The sequence below is a fragment of the Jaculus jaculus genome, chromosome 1, assembly GCF_020740685.1.
Source record: "Jaculus jaculus isolate mJacJac1 chromosome 1, mJacJac1.mat.Y.cur, whole genome shotgun sequence".
In the NCBI taxonomy this organism is placed as follows: Eukaryota; Metazoa; Chordata; class Mammalia; order Rodentia; family Dipodidae; genus Jaculus; species Jaculus jaculus.
In genome coordinates this window covers 230,656,915-230,666,790 of record NC_059102.1, presented here as the reverse complement: position 1 = coordinate 230,666,790, position 9,876 = coordinate 230,656,915, and positions in this window count along the sequence as shown.

The following is a 9,876-nucleotide window of genomic DNA, read 5'->3' as shown; positions in this document are numbered from 1 at the left end:
GAACCTTTTTAATAAAGCTACTTCATGTTTGTTTTCAGTGTTTCCATCTTTTGTTTGAATTTTGATTTCATTTCTCAATTTGAACTTTTGGCTTTCATTCCTGCATTTGGTCCTGTTCTCACTGAGTTTATTCCATTGACCTATGAGCTCATTTATTTATTGATTCTCCTCCATTTCATTGAACCATCTACTGAGCTCTTTCTGAATGCCTCCAATTTCACTGAGCCTTCTGGTGAAATTATCAAGTTATCTTTGATTTCATCCAACTCTCAATTGATTTGCTCTTGTTGGTTTTCTTCCAATTCCTTAAACCTTTCTTTCAATCCTACTTGTCAGTTTTCTTCCATTTCAGTGAGCCCTCCTTTGATTTGCATTTGAAGAATTTGTTGTATATTAGCTTCCATCTCCATCAGCCATTATTTGAGATCTTCTTTGAGTAGCTTTTAACCATTTTCTTTCATTTCATCCAGGCTCTTGTTCATGGCCTCATAAAAATTGTCTAATATGCTTACTATAATTTCATTTTGTGATTCTGTGTCTTCATTGGGGCTTCCATTACTAGGCAATTTGGGTGGGGATTTCTTGGTTTGGTGTTTTGCATTATTTGTCTTGCCTTGAGGTTTGCCTGTCTTGAGACGGATCTCTTGTCTTGCTGCAAATCCAAGAATAGCAGCTCTCTTATGGCCTATGTTGGGTGGCCTGGTCCAGTTTGATCAAGGTGGGTGTGCCCTAGCAGTCCAGGATTTTGAGTGGGGTGGGTGCACTTGAGCCTGTGCAGGGTCCACCTTGTGTGTGCCACCTGCAGACAGGTTTGGGTGAGACCTTGGGAGGCCCGTCTTGCTCAGTGACTATGCTGGGTCCTACTTGTTCTCCAGTGGTGCTCACCATCTGAGCCTTTGGAGAGGAATCAGCTCCAAGTTTGTTCTGGGTGCTGGAGTGGAGATGCAGTTGGCCTATTTCTTCCCTCGTTCAGATTGCTCTCACCCTTAAAAAATATTTATTTTGTGTGTGTAAGAGAGAGAGAGAGAGAGAGAGAGATAACATGCATGCCAGAGCCTCCAGCCACTGTAAACAAACTCCAGATACATACATGTGCCACCTCATGCATCTGGCTTATGTAGGTCCTGGGGAATAAAACCTGGGTCCTCTGCTTCGCAGGCAAATGCCTTAACTGTTAAGCCATCTCTCCAGACCTCCCCCAGCCCCAACTTTTGATCTTACAGGGTGGGTTGGGTAGGATGAATCATTCCAGTAAATCAGCTATTGCTGGCTAAGGGACGGCCAGCCTGGATGAGAGGACCATGTTCCCAGCACCTACCTGCTGGTTTCTACTCACCCTTGAGCACTGCTTCCCCATGTGCCTCGGCACCGCTCAGGCAGAATTCTCTGATCCCTCTAGGTTCTTCTCACTCTCACTTACCTCCCTCATGCTTCCATCCCCAGGTGCAGGCTGGTGTTTGTCTGGGGCTGCCTGTTTCCTGTGCCATGCAGGCTGCCCTGAGGTTCCCCTCTAAGCTTCCTCCCTCAGGTGGCAGTTGACATTTGGCCTCTCCACCCACACCTTACCTGTTCGAGTTTACTCCCCAGGTCCAGGCTGGCGTTTGCCTGGTGCTGCCAGATTCCCAAGCCCCAAAGTTCCAATGCAAGAGCTTGCCTGGCTGAGATCCTCCCACAGCCTGCCCTTCCCAGCAGCAGAGGGAGCAGAAATCACACTGGCTTTTCGCTTCCTTCCACTTCAGTGCCAGGATTTCTTGTGGCTTGCTGGTTACTTACAGAACAGACATTCATGGTTTGGGAAAAGAGATCATATAGAATCTTGTTTCTATTTTCCCCTATTGTTTTTGGTGTGGCTCCTATTCTGCCATCTTAACCAGACACCTTGTCCCATGTTTTTTTGAGGCAAGCCCAACAGACTACCCTTTTTTATGAGAGGGAGTAAGAGCAAGAGCTAGAGGGATAGAGAGAATTGGCGTGCCAGGGCCTCCAGCCACTGTAATCAAACTCCAGACGCGTGCGCCCCCTTGTGCACATGTGTGACTTTGTGCACTTGTGTCACCTTGTGCATGTGGCTGATATGGGACCTGGAGAGTAGAACGTGGGTCCTCAGGCTTCACAGGCAAGTGCCTTAACCATTAAGCCATCTTTCCAGCCCAATGTCACCCTCTTTTGATTCTGTCACAATCCTTACCCCACAAGAGCTCTAGTCCTAGAAATCTGGGGAGTCAATGAGGAATGATTGTTCAATCATCCACACTATGCCATGCTGATGAAGGGAGTAGTCTAAGAGAGACCAAGAGACTTCCTTCCCACTTTATTGGTTGGTGTCATGGGAAACTTTTCCCCTGGGGTGATGTGAACATATGTGTGTTGCGCACAGTTGAGGGGCCCAGGCCACAGGAGGTTTTAGCAGGCCTAGGGCCCGGTAATCTCCCCTTGAGACTGGCAGGAGTGAGGCCGCTCCGTCCCCCTACCTGGGGTACCTCGATGTCCTAATAAAACTTAGGTTTCAGTTTCCCCTTAACCATGTGACCTTTTACCACTCATCCAGAAGGTTCCTATATGTTACTGAAGTATCAGCCAGCAGCCTTCACTCAACCAATCCCCATGTGACCTGTACCCCCCCAACTCTATATGTTAATGACGTATCAGCCAGCAACCTTCACATAGTCAATCCCCCTGTGACCCATACCCCATACCATTTCCCACCACTACATGAACATTTACAAGTCCATTCCCCTAACAAATAAAGGAGCTGTCCTCTAACAGTCTCCCAGGGTTGGTTTTTTTTTTTTTTTTTTTTTTTCCTGTTGCACTCACATCCACTCAAGAATCTGCTCCAAAGTTGCCTAGGCACCTCTGGGAAACTGATGCGCAGTGGCCCTAGGGTGGCCAGGAACCACATATATGAACATATGTCTTTTCACAAATCACAGACCAAAGAAAAATTTCAGAAAAACCATTAGGTGAACAAATAAGTTTATTGGGTTTGCTTACAGAGCAGGGTGAGGGGATACTTTTAAGAGCAAAGTACCCTCAAAACCAGCTACATCACTGAAATGCCCACCCCAGCAGAGGTGAGGACTCATGCAAGTTACTCGAACACATTACACAACCTGCAGGCAGCTCAGCTGGTCAGTCTCAAGTATACTACATAACTTGCAGACAGCTCAGTGAGACCTTTGCAAGCAAGTTTTCCATTTTTATACAGCCTTAGGGCAGTCTTGAAACACTGCCAGATTTGGGTTTTTTTTGTTTTGAGGTAGAGTCTCACTCTAGTCCAGGCTGACCTGGAATTCACTATGTAGTCTCAGGGTGGCCTTGAACTCATGGTGATCCTCCTACCTCTGCCTTCCAAGTGTTGGGATTAAAGGCATGTGCCACCACTCCTGGCAGTTTTATTTTTTAGAGAGAGAGAGTTGGTGCAACAGGGCCTCAGCCACTGCAATCAAACTCCAGACACTTGTGCCACCTAGTGAGCATGTGCGACCTTGCGCTTGCCTCACCTTTATGCATCTGGCTTACCTGGGATCTGGACAGAGATCGAACATGGGTACTTAGGCTTTGCAGGCAAGTGCTTTAACCACTAAGCCAGCTCTTCAGCCCATCGTTTCAGTTTCTAATTAACATAACCTTAGGAAGTGGTTGTGTGACTTAAGTTTCATGTCTCCCAAACTTGATTTCTTGAATTCTCAGAGCCTCCCTCCTCTCTTTTGGAGAAAGAAATTCAGTTAGGAGGAATCTGCCACAAAACAGTTGAAGAGACTTTGAATTCCCTGAATGAAATTTTATTTATTAGAGAGAGAGAGAAAGAGGCAGAGAGAGACAGACAGGGTGTGCCAGGGCCTCCAGTTAGTGCAAACAAACTCCAAACATATGTGCCACCTTATGCATCTGGTTTATGTGTCCTGGGGAATCGAACTTGGGTCCTTTGGCTTTGCAGGCAAGAGTTGTTAACACTACGCAATCTTTCCAGCCCAAACATAAATTCTTTTTAAAGTCAATTCTTATAAATTTTATCATGAACAGATCAGTATCTTGGGAACCTTACTGATTTAAATAGGGATGTTAATATAAGTGAAGTGTATTTTGTCCTTAGGAATCTTTTTTGAGGTAGGGTCTCACCTAGTTCAGGCTGACCTGGAACTCACAGGGTACCACAGACTAGACTTGAGTTTATGGCAATCCTCCTACCTCAGCCTCTCAAGTGTTGGGATTAAAGGCATGAGTCACTATGCTCATGACTTTTAGAATTTTAATAATAAATCATCATAGATATGCCATCTTTCAGTTTTATCTTCCCCAAACCTTGTGTGACTTACTCTTTTGGTGACAAGCCTAAACTTCCTCATTTAGTTCACACTTTTTTTTTTTTTGGATTTCCGAGGTAGGGTTTCACTCTAGTTCAGGCTGACCTGGATTTCACTATGTAGTCTCAGGGTGGCCTCAAACTCATGGCAATTCTCCTACCTCTGCCTCCCAAGTGCTGGGATTAAAGGTTTGTGCCACCATGCCTGGCTTAGTTCCTTTCTTTTTTAAAATTGTATTTATTTACTTGAGTAAGACAGAGAGACTCAGTATGGGTACATGCCAGGGCCTCTTGATGCTGCTCACAAATTCTAGATACATGCACCACTTTGTACAGTCTAGATTTCCATGAATACTGGGGAATCAAACCTGAGCTAGTAGGCTTTGCAAGCAAGCAGGAGCCTTTAAAAACTGCACCATCTCCCTAGTCCTTGTCTTTTTCTATTTTAGCACTTTACCTTAAAACAGTATATTTTAAAATAGTTTTTTACCAAAACATAAGTACTTTTGATATTTTTCACTTGTGTACTTACTGACTTTTAACCTTATTTTTTTCTTAATATAACGAAATAAGGCAACATAAATTTACCAACTTATTAAAAGAATATAATTTAAATTATATTTATGGCATAATGTAACAAATTAAAAAGTTCTCTTACACACGTTTTTTTCTTTTCTCACAAAAGCTTAAGAATTACAGAATGTTACTTTCCAGCAAGAGCTGGCCAAGAAAAAAGATCAATGACTTTATAGAGTATGCGGTCTTGTAAGCAAGAAAATACAGCAATCCTCCTACCTCTGCCTCCTGAGAGCTGGAATTAAAGGTGTGTGCCACCACACCCAGCACTCATTTGCTTTCTCTTTAAAAAAAATTTTTTTTAAATTTATTTGCAAGCAGAAAGAGATAGAAGAGAGAGAGTGGGCGCGCCAGAGCCTCTAGTTGCTGCAAACCAGCTCCAGATGCACATACCACCTTGTACATCTGGCTTACATGAGCGATCAAGCCTGGGTTGTTAGGCTTCACAGGCAAGTGCCTTAACCAGTAAGCCACCTCTCCATCCCTAGATGTACTTTACATTTGCTTTCTCTTTGCTTACTAAACACACACGCACGCATGCATGCACGCACAAAAGGAAGGTCTTCCCAGCCAGGGACAGTGTCTGTCAACCTTAGAACAGTCACACCTCCTTCAAAACAGAAATAGCAAGCCAAACATAGTGGATCATGCCTGTAACCCAGCACTAGGGAAACTGAGGTAGGAGGATGGTCATGATTTTGAGGCCAGCCTGGCTAAAGTGCACTCCTGGTCAGTCTGGGCTAGAGACACTACCTCACACAACCAAAACTGGGAGTCAAGTGTGGTGGCACACACCTTTAATCCCAGTACTTGGAAGGCAGAGGTAAGAGGAGTGCCATGAGTTCAAGGTCACCCTGAGAATACATAGTGAATTACAGGTCAGCCTGGGATAGAGTGAGACCCGACCTTGAAAAAAAAATGGGGTTGGAGAAATGGCTTAGTAGTTAAGACTCTTGCCTGCAAAGACAAAGGACCCAGGTCCGATTCCCCAGGACCCACATGAACCAGATGCACAAAGTGGCACATATGTTTGGAATTCATTTACAGTGGCTTCTCTCTCCCTCTCTGCCACTCTCTCTCAAATAAATAAAAATCAATATATATATATATATATATATATATATATTTTTTTTTTTTTTTTTTTCAAGGTAGGGTCTCACTCTAGTTCAGGCTGACCTGGAATTCGCTATGGAGTCTCAGGGTGGCCTTGAACTCACTGCGATCCTCCTACCTCTGCCTCCCGAGTGCTGGGATTAAAGGCGTGCGCCATCACGCCCGGCTAATATATATATTTTTAATGGGGCTGGCGAGATGGCTTAGTGGGTTAAGGTGCTTGCCTGCAATACCTAAGGACCCAGGTTTAATTCACTGGTACCATCTGGAGTTTGTTTGCAGTGGCTAGAGGCCCTGGCCCATTCTCTATCTCTGTGTATCTCCCTCTGTCAAATAAATAAACAAACAAATAAATAAAAATATTTTAAAACAAAAAATGGCATCTAACAGATCTTGCTGACTACACCAGTTATGCTCCATCCAGAAGAATGTTCTATGATAGCCATACTTTTGGTTTTGAGTGAGTTTATTAAGGGTATGACAAGCAAAGCTAAAAGAACAAATGGCAAGCAGCAGATAAATAACAGAACATCAGATGGGGGCACTCACTGCATTCAGTAGAAATGACTAGAGAAGCAGTCATTTCCAATTGATCAAGAGTTTCAAGCGGACTGTCTTCCCCTCTCATGAGGCTTATAATGAGCCATTTCTACCAGACATTTTTATATTATGGGATAAACAATGCTGATCTCTACTTAAGTCTTAAGATACGGGGAGGGTGGGAGAAAAACCAGACAGTCTGGGAAATAGTTTACATTCCACTGCTTTTATTACTATTATTATTATTTATTTTTTGGTTTTTCGAGGTAGAGTCTCACTCTAGTTCAGGTTGACCTGGGATTCACTATGTAGTCTCAGGGTGGCCTCGAACTCACAGTGATCCTCCTACTTCTGCCTCCTGAGTGCTGGGATTAAAGGCATGCGCCACCACGCCTGGCTAAGGACACTGTGTTTTTAACCCTTGAGTAGTTGTCCTTTCTCCCTGTCATAGGACCAGACAGCTAGCCTGCCCCAAGACCAAGAGTCTCAGAGGACTGGGATAAACATGTTTGGATGTGAGATTAGATCCCCATTTTCAGAGTAAGCACTCAGTAAGCTGAAACAACACATGACAGTTTACTAATATAACTGACATTATAGCAGCATGGGCAATATGAAAGCCTATCTCAAAAAGAAAAATTAATCCCAGCACTTGTGAGACAGAGGTAGGATGATCACCGTGAGTTTGTGGCCACCCTGAGACTACACAGTGAATTCTAGGTCAGCCTGGCCTAGAATAAGACCCTACCTTGAAAAAACAAAAAATAAAATAAAATAAATAGATTTAACTTTATCTATTTACTGTGTGTGCTGAGGATTGAACCACGGCCCCATGCATGCTAAACACACTCATTTTAAATGTTCCTACCAGAAAAAGACATGATGGGTATGTTAATTAACATCAAATTTCACAATGTGTACACATATCACAACATCACAGCATACCTCATAAATATTTTCAATTATTTTCTATCTTTTTTTAAACTGTAAAGTTAAATTTAAAAATATCTTTATTTATTTGCAAGCAGAGAGAGATGAGAAAGAGGAGACAGACATAGAGAACAGGCAGACCAGGGCCTCTAGGACTGCAAACTAACTCCAGACACATGCATCACTTTGTGCATATGGCTTCATGTAGGTACTGGGGAACTGAACTCTGGTCATTAGGCTCTGCAAGGAAGTAGCTTAACCACTAAACCACCTCTTCAGCCCAAATTTAAAAATATTTTTAGCTGGGTGTGGTGACACATACCTTTAGTCCCAGCACTTGGGAGGCAGGGGTAGGAGGATCACCATTGAGTTTGAGGTCACCCTGAGACTACATAGTGAATTCCAGGTCAGCATGGGCTACAGGGAGACCCTACCTAGAAAAATCAAGGGGGAGTGGGGGAACTAAAAAGGAAAAAGGAAGAAGGAAGAAAGGGAAGGCAAAGTTGAATCTGTACAATATGCTAATTGACATGGCAGGATATGAAAAGCTAGCAGTGGTGCTAGATTATAAAACACTCCCTTGAGACATTATCCAAGGATCCCAATCTCACAGTTTTCACTTCAGAATACCACCAACATCAATGCTGTGGTCCTGACACCCTCATAACAAGAACCAATAGCACCTTCTGCTACATTCCTGGAAAATGTTTTGTCTTCTGTACTTTCTGTACACTAAAAGCTAGCTTAAGGTAGAAAGAAAAACTACTCTCTGAGCAGCCTGAATGATCTATACAGGGCTGCCTAAAATAACTGCCCATTTCTGTACACAATTACTTGTGAGCAGTAAGAATGGCCTTCACAAGCATAGTACTATGGTTCACAGGCTCCTTCCCTAGTCTCCATCCACCCTCTCCAACTCCAACCCTCAGTCCCACAAGCAGAGTGAATCAAAATACAGGGATTACAACAATGTACGCCTGTAGAAATCTGACATCATTTGAACCGAGTGCAAACAGGCCTCAGGTGCACTGTGACTCAGCGGTTTATGGTTCCTGAGATATGAAATGAGAGGAAGAGCTTTTCTCCTTTGTAATGTCAGCTAAATAATGGAGCTAAAATGGATGAAGCAGCTCAAAAGCAGCCAGTGTGGAGTGTTACAGGCTCACACTAATGCAGGTTTAATGGTCTGTGAGGTCAGGGAGTAGAGCCCATGTCAGCTGAAGCTGTTCTGAAGTAATTTACAGACTTCCAAAAGTAGTAAATAATGCCAACTCCAACTAACACTCAGAAATGGATAAAATATTATAAATAAATGAAAACAAAATTTGAAAATAGGAACTGTAAACTGGGTGTGGTGGCCCATATTTTTAATCCCAGCATGGGAGGTGGATTGCTGTGAATTCCAGGCCATCCTGAGACTACATAGTGAATTCCAGGTCAGTCTGGGCTAGAGAGCAATACCCTACTCAGCAAAAAAAAGAAGAAAGAAAAAAGGAACTGTGGTTACTAGTTTAGGGTTAGGAAAAAAAAAGTTAATAAAATAACAGAATTGAGGGGAATTTACTCTAATGTTCACTAGTGTATCAGAAACTAAAATTGAATCAAGTAAAGATTTTCCCTCACCTTAGGGGAAAGAAAAACTTAAGCAAAGTGGAACCAAAAGGAAAATCCAGTTCTTCTCAACTGGTCACAGACAGAAATAAGATAAAGATTCTGTTCATGTGAAACAGAAATGAGGAAAAAGAAAATGGCATTAATTAAGCAGGAGACGAGACTATAAAAAGGACTAAGGGGCTTCACATACATAATGAAGGGAGTTAGGGAATACCACTAGAGAAGTCACGAATTTATTTATCTGTATCTATGTAATTTTAAATTTATTTGATGGGGGTCAGACAGAGTGATTATGGGTATGCCAGGGCCTCCAGCCACTGGAAAAGAACTGCAGAAACATGTACCACTATGCGCATCTGGCTTTATGTGGGTACTGGGGAATTAAATCTGAGACAGCAGGCTTTATAAACAAGCACCTTTACCTACTGAGCCATCTCTTCAGCCTGAAGTCAGGAATCTAAATAAAGACAACATAAATAGAGCAACAGCCTGTAGGAAAACGAACCAAAACAAAGTTAATACTTCATTGCTTTTGGCTCCTAAGTACTCTATACCACTTGACACTGAGGAAATAGCCTCAGAAAAGTTAAGTAACTTGCTACAGGTCACATTAATAAAAGGCAATCAGCCAGGCTAGCAGACTACACAACCTCACTTCAACCTGTCCCTTAAAAGCATCTTAAATTAAAAAACAAAAAGGCAAGGTGTGGTGGCACATGCCTTTAATCCCAGCACTTGGGAGGCAGAGATAGGAGGATCGCTTTGAGTTGGAGACCACCCTGAGAGTACAGAGTGAG